Source organism: Arvicola amphibius, chromosome 7 (assembly GCF_903992535.2).
Source record: "Arvicola amphibius chromosome 7, mArvAmp1.2, whole genome shotgun sequence".
Taxonomy (NCBI): domain Eukaryota; kingdom Metazoa; phylum Chordata; class Mammalia; order Rodentia; family Cricetidae; genus Arvicola; species Arvicola amphibius.
The window spans coordinates 104,464,003-104,471,624 of NC_052053.1; positions in this window are offsets into that span (position 1 = coordinate 104,464,003).

Below are 7,622 nucleotides of genomic sequence, written 5' to 3' on the forward strand. Positions count from 1 at the left end.
AGCCCCGGAAAAAACAACACACAAATTGTATTCTTTTAAACACTGCTTGGCCCATTAGCTTCAGCCTCTTACTGGCTAACTCTCACATTTTGATTAACCCATATTTAATAATGTGTGTAGCACCACGAGGGGAGGCTTACCGGGAAGATTCTAGCCTACGTCCATCTTGGGTCGAAGCTTCATTACATCTGACTCACTTCCCTTCTTCCCAGCATTCTGTTCTGTCTACTCTACCCACCTATGTTCTGACCTATCAGGCCAAGCAGTTTCTTTATTAATTAACCAATTAAATCATCAGATAGATAGAAGACACACCTACATCAGTTTGGCATAATATAAAAAGGCTATTGGCTCCCTCCTGGATACTCACATGTGCATTAATTGGTGGGGTGCTCTTGTTAACCCTTATTCTCCTTAAATGTCTCCTGCAGCAGATCTGACATCAGTGGACAGTAACTAAGGTGACTCTTCAGGTGTTAATGGCTCTTAGGCATCCTTCTCGCAGTCCCCCATAGGAGATTATGCATGCCTGGTTATTTATAATTCAAAAGGCTATTATAACCTAGTACCCCCAACCTTGGCAGCTCTCCAGGAATGAATGCTTTTGCTGGTAGTCAAAGATGGGTACAAGCTTGTTTAGCCAACCTAAGATGGGCACAGTCCAGTTAACTGAGCCCTCATGATGTGGGGTCAACAAGGCCTGAGCAAAAAACTCTGGCTCCTGCTGAGCACCCTATGTAATAAATTTTAAAAAGGGTGAATATTTAGGAAGATAAGGTCTACCAGACCAAAAGGAGCCATCCTGGAGTCTGCCTGGAGCAGTCAAAGGTCCTGCCTATGCCTAGCCAATAAGGAGCTACAAAGTGGTGTTTCCTGAGTGCCTAGCAACAGGCACTGTCAGAGGTCCTGATCATGCCTAGCCAATGAGAGATGAGCATGAAATGTCAACTGTCAACTGTCACCAGCCTGAGTGCTGGGAGAATATATAAGGTTTTCCCTGTTGTTAACTAAACCTCCTACCTGACTCTGGCATCTGTGGTGACTTTGATATCATGCCTTCTCATCTCCTCCCGTGAGGAAGACCCAGCAATATCATTGGGAACAGATAGAGGCTAACAGGGTGGAATTCTCATCTAGGTAAAAGGACCTGGGAGCAGTTTCCTAAAACTAGGAAACCTCAGGGTCATGGTTGTCTGTCTCCTGATCCAAGATGTCTCTTCCCTGCTAAACCTGTACAAAGCATGTTTTAAGGGATCCAAAGGCATGAATATAGGTGAGGCAAGGAAGAAGGGATGTGGCAAATTAGGTCAAAATGGTGGTCCTGTTGTTCACAATTCTGCATGCATGAATTCTGCATCTGCTTTCAATTTCAGCCTCTTTCTTTAAAAGTACTTTCCAGCAAGTACTCAAGAAATAGTTTAAAAATACAAGATCATCTTTTAAACGAGTTAAAGTGCTGGAGTATGTGTGCAACCCTGCATGCAGAATACTTAGCATGTGCAAGGCCCTGGGCTTGATCCCAGCACTCCAAACAAACCACAGTTATGGAGATACTCAACGGGAGATGGAGGGAGTGGTCACTGGGCAACCTTAGAAGAATCAGCATGCTCACAGAGGACAAGAACTGTATTCTATTGATTCTGTTTTTCCAGTGACAATCCCAGGCTTTCGCAAAGTGTGCATTTCTGACCACCTGGTCCAGTCACCTGGGAAGTTCTGTAAAAATGCAGATTCCCGGCCCCAAACATCTCAAACACAGTCACCTGGAAGTCAAGAGTGGAACCCTATACTCTGCTTATTAAACCGGCTCCTGATTCTAAAAGGTCCTGAAGTTGGAGACTCTCTAATCCAGGCAACAGCAGCTAATTACAGGGACCAAAACTGCCCAAAGACTTAGAATTTCATAGCCAGGAGTTTCTGCTCTGGTCTTGTCCACATCCATTCAGTCCCAAAGAAACACACAGAGGATTATATTAATTATAAATGGCTTGGCCTGTTAGCTCAGGCTTATTATTAACTAGCTCTTTCAACTTAAATTAAGCCATAATTCTTATCTTTGCTTAGCCACGAGGTTTGGTACCTTTTCTTAGTGCAGCATTTTTATATTGCATCCTCTGTGGCTGGGTGGCAACTGCAGACTGAGCCTTTCCTCTTCCCAGAATTCTTTTAGTCTGGTCGTCCCACCTCTACTTCCTGCCTAACTACTGGCCAATCAACATCTTACTAAGCCAATATAAGTGATAAATCTTTACAGGGTACAAGATTATTATCCCACAGCACTCTTTAGCAAGAACCACCCCCTTTCATGGAGGCTCCTCCCTCCCTCACGACCCAGTCACCATACAGAGGTCTCTACTTCTGAACGCCATTGCCAACAGAATTAGATCTTACAAATTTGGGAGTGGACAGGTCCATTTATGGACATGATTGCTTTCTTCTCTTCCAGTGAGGTAACATCAGTTCTCTGTCAAAGTACTTGTCTATTTTAGCTAAAATAAGACACAACTTTTCAAAGCTGCAACTTATTTAAGGAGTAATACACAAGAAGCCTCCAAGGTATCTGAAAACGCAGCATGCACTTTTTATCTTTGTCTTTTTTTTCCTACTTGGCTCAAGAGAGCTAAATAACTAAAATGAGAGTTTCAAAACCTGACTTGGCAATATTAGCATACTTCCATCTAGAAGAAAACATGTGCTCTGCAAATTCATTCCATATTTTATTCTTCTTAGGTCTGGCTTCTGAATCTGGATCTCCATCTCTTGACCTATTTGGCCCAGTTTCTCCCTGTCCTTCACTCCAATTAAAAAGAACAACCTGTACTTCGGTGCTACTTCCCATCCAGTTCTCAACAATGATAAAATCTGCCCTCAGAGCACAGCCAAACTGTCAGATTTGACAGACAAAATGTCATCATTTACTCTACTCACTGCCCCCTCTTTGAAACTGCATCCCTTCAGCTATGAAACACTTCTTTTTTCTAAACTGCCTTCCAAGCCTAATATATTGGCCAATAGGTACCCTCCAACCTCTGTAGTACCCCTTCACTTTGGTGCTCCAGCCTGTCCACTCCCTTTGTGCTCCCCTCCTGGTTCCAAAATGAAACCAATTTTTGACAAAACTTGGCAAAATTCTCTGAGGTTTTGACTTGTATAGTGGTTTGTTGAGAACCAGACCAGACTGGGACTTCCCCTGAGGCCCTGGCATATGGAAAAGGAACTTAGTTTTTTGTCTAAAACCAGGTACATGCTTAGAAGAGCCAGTAATGACCTGGGGCCGGGGCCTTGGGGGAGCTAAGGTTTTGGATTCTTGGAAGTCAATTGTCCGCCCCTCCCCATGAAGGGCTTGGTCAGAGATACTCTTGGTCTCTGACACTCTTGCGATATCCTGTGTTCCCCTTGTATACCACTAAATAGCTTCCTCCTAACTTTGTCACATTGTATAGCTTCCTGCTGACTCTGTCCTCTTCTCCCCCTCGCAAACAGTATATAAGATGCTGTGCTTCTTCATAAGCTTGCTTGGCATAAGACATAGTTTATGCAAGACCTCCTGACCTCAGCCTCCCAATGTTCTTTTTTCCCATTTATTCTGCTGGTCCTCTCTCTCAGGAGGACCCTGTCACTGGAGAATGACTCTAGGTCGGTGGCCGCAAATGTAGGTATGCCGTCAGACTTGCAGATTCCAGTACTGGCTTCCCACTCTGCAGCATGATCCCAGGCAAGTCACATAACACCCATGTGCTATTCCTTCCTACTGCCTACCATGACTTCTGGGACTAACTGTGACAGAGCAGAGAAGAAAGGATTTGTTTTCAGTGTTTGCCTGAATGTTAGTGTACCACATGCATGCAGAACCCAAGGTGGCCAGAAGAGGGCACTGGATCCCCAGAGCTGGGGCGTGGGTACTAGGAGTGGAACCTGTGTCCTCCTCAAGAGCAGTAAGTGCTCTTCACTGCTGAGCCTGCTCTCCAGCCCCAGATCCGATACTATTAAAGGCCCCACTTTGTATGAAATCCTCAAATAATTAATAAAAATATTTTAAAGGGAAAGAAGGTAAGACACAGTAAAAGGCCTTCTTGCACCTCCAGGATAAACTGCTGCAGAAGTAACTGTGAGTGGTGTCCTGTGTGCAGCAGAAAGTGGGAGAATTTCCAAAGAAAAAAGAAACACAGAACTGAAACCAAAACAGGCAGGACACAAGTGGAGCCGAGACAGATGAAGAGTTGATCTGAGGGCTGCTGCAAGTGAGACCCCATCCGGAGAGAACAGAGGCAGAGAGACTGTTGAGGTGCCAAATTTATAGTATTTCTGGTGTACAGTAACACAGACATCAATCCTTTCTAAAGGAAAGCATCAAATAAGGCCCCAGCACTCGGGTCAAGAAAATTTGAGCTCCCATTAGAAATCACTAGGGATGAAGACTACAGATCTGGCATTGGAGAATGGTCTGTATTCTGTCAATTATATTTTAAATAAATGCTGATTGGCCAGTAGCCAGGTAGGAAGTATATGCGGGACAATCAGACAGGAAGTGGAGGCGGGTAAATGAGAACAGGAGAATTCTGGGGAGGAAGCCCATTCCTCTGCAGTCCTGACCAGCCACAGAAGCAAGATGTGACTGCCCCGCTGAATAAGGTACTGAGCCACATGGCTAACACAGATAAGAATAATGGGCTAATATAAGTTATAAGAGTTAATAAGAAGCCTGAGCTACTGAGCCAATCAGTTTTTAACTAATGTAATCCTCTGTGTGGTTTCTTTGGAACTTAACGATTGTGGGAACTGGGCAGGACAAAAAACCTCATCCAACACAAATCAACATGGCTGACTTGCTGAAGTTCAGTTAGTGTAAGATCAGAAATAGGGTAAAATAACTACAATCTTTTAATGAAATATAAAAAAACTTATCAAAAATAACATCAAAAACATCTGAGCAGTTAACAATAAAGCACTCTGTAGCACGAATTCGAATTGTTCTTAATAAAAACCCAGAGTCAGATATTAGGGGGTGAAAGCTGAGATCAGAAAAGCAGAGCAGCCAGCCACTAGAGAGACCTTTTACCTCTACTGAATCCTCAGACCAAGAGGGCGATCCGTCCTCTGACTGCTTCAGACTGCTGCCTCAGACGGCACTGAGCTGCTCCTGTCTCTTCTGCCTTACATTCCTCTCTCATTCCGCCCAGCTACCTGGGAGACCCTGTCTCCACCTCCCTAGTGCTGGGATTAAAGGTGTGGGATCCCAAGTGCTGGGAGCATCTTTGAATTAGCTGTTTCTCTTATAGATTGGATCAATTTCGTGTAGCCCAGTGTGGCCTTGAACTAACAGAGATTCCTCTGCCTGTTTCCCTGGGATTAAAGGTTTGTGCCACCACTGCCTGGCTTCTAGTGGTGTAGCTCTGCACTTTGATCTTCAGGCAAGCTTTATTTGCTGAAACACAAACAAAATATCACTACAACCCTCAAAAAATAAAAATAAATGCAAGCAAAAGTTAAAATATAAACAAAAATCAAACTTAAAAACTAAGTGGATATTAGAATGGCCCTGCCTGGACCTGGCCCTGCTTCTGCGGCCACAGAACTCCTCTGGCTTTAACGAACTCCTCCTAGATGCCCACATCTGCCTTGTTTGGTTTCTTGTGATCGCCCAGACAGTACAAATTGGCTGGAATCCTCTGTTCATTTTATTAAAGGCTGATATCAGGGAGGGGGATATAACCACCGAAGAATAAAAGAAAATGAAATTCTGACAATACAGCCCTGAGGAATCATTCTAGCTTCATTTTCCTCTCAGAAGCAATTAAATCCTAATTACACAGACCCAGAGCCAGCACAGAGATGGGTTCTGCCTCCTTAGACTGTAGTCTTGAGAGTAAATCATATTTGCAAATCTAAGAAAAATCTGTCAAAAAAATAATAGAGTTATTCACTGGGAGCATGGTGATTCAATGTTTTGTCCTATACCAGAGACAAATTAGATCTTTTGTTTGCTTGGTTCGTATCCATAAAAAAATTTATGTTTACTACAGCTTATGGGCATTGTCCTCTCCTCAAAGAGTCTACTGAGGCTACCATGGCTCTCTTAATTTCTCTGGTTACAAGGTGTTCTAGCTGGCTTTCTGATGCTGTGATAATGACCATGACCAAAAGCAACTTGGGAAGAAAGGGTTAGTTATTTCAACTTACAGCAAGTCCTCTTTCTCTGGCTATTAGCACGGTTAGAAGTCAAGATGGGAAATCCCCAATAAGAGCCATCAGCGACACGCCCCAAACCTGAATGTAAGTTCTCTTCATCTCCCTGGTAACACACAACTCAGTGGTTCTAGGGCTACAAAGTAGCTGAAGTCACAAAGACTGAGCAGTTTTCAGCAGCTTCCCACTCATGTGTGGGGCTCCTAAGTTCAAAGTTCAAGTCCTGGAAGGGTATATTCATGTGACTAATACTTTATGTGACCCAGTACAAGTGTTGCCAACAGGCTGAGGACTGGAGACAGCTGCAGGTAGATCTCTGTGAGTTTCAGGTTGGTCTGGTCTACATAGCAAGTTCCAGGACAGCAAGGGATCCTGTCTCAACCCCTCCCACACCCCACCAAATACACATATATATAAAATGATTAGAGAAAGTGGCAAATGAGTCACTGCAATCAAGACAGAAATCCATGAAAATGAATCAAGGAAAAATTTCAGAACTAAAAATTGGTGCCTCTAAATTAAAAGTTATTGGAGAAAATCAAAAGCAGATCGAATACAAGAGAAGGAAAGATCATGAATTTAAAGACCGATCAAAAGGCTCTCTGGAGCACAGGAAAAGTATTACAGGGGGAAAATACGGCCCATGAGACAGTCCTAAGAGGTTACCAGGCATAAAGAAGGTCCCAGAAGGAGAAGTGAGGCAGTGTAGTGGACACCATGGGTTGGAAAAATCAACCACACCAGTTACCGAGTAACAATAACAACCAAAAAAGACCAGACTGCAGGCAGCCAGAGGAACTGGTGGACTCTTGCTAAAGCATGTGCTTAGCAGATGACAGGCTGTGGGTTTGATTCCCAGCACCAAAATATAAAAATATAACACAAATAAGAAAGAAGGATGAAAGACATTTTCCAGACAAAGAAAATATGATAGAACTGGTCTGCAACAGTGCTGCACTTCAAGAAATCAGTATTTTCTTCAGATTGAAAAAGAGCCAGTCCAGATATAAGCACAGCTTTCACAAACAAAGAGCAATGGATAAGGTCCATAGGTGAGTAAACGTAGAAGTGTTTGCCAAAAACAGGAATATTAGGCTGGGTGGTAGTCTACAATTCCACAGACTAGGGAAGCCGAGACAGGACAGAAGGTTCAAGACCTACCTGGGTTCCACAGTAAATTCCAAGCCCAGCATGTGAAACTTAGCCAGTGAAACAAGACAGTATAGCTCGGTGGAGGAGCCCTTGGCAAAATACCTCTGAGTCAGAGTATACGCAGCCCCAAATTATTGAGGATGGCATGTAGTAAATGCCAGAGAAAACCCAGACGGCCCAGAGCAGACGTTCTTCACCACTGTGTAGTGTGGCTGTCTGTGAAGGGAGTACCTGTCCCTCCCTGATTACATCATGATTGCACTGGGAAATCCTGAGACCTTTTC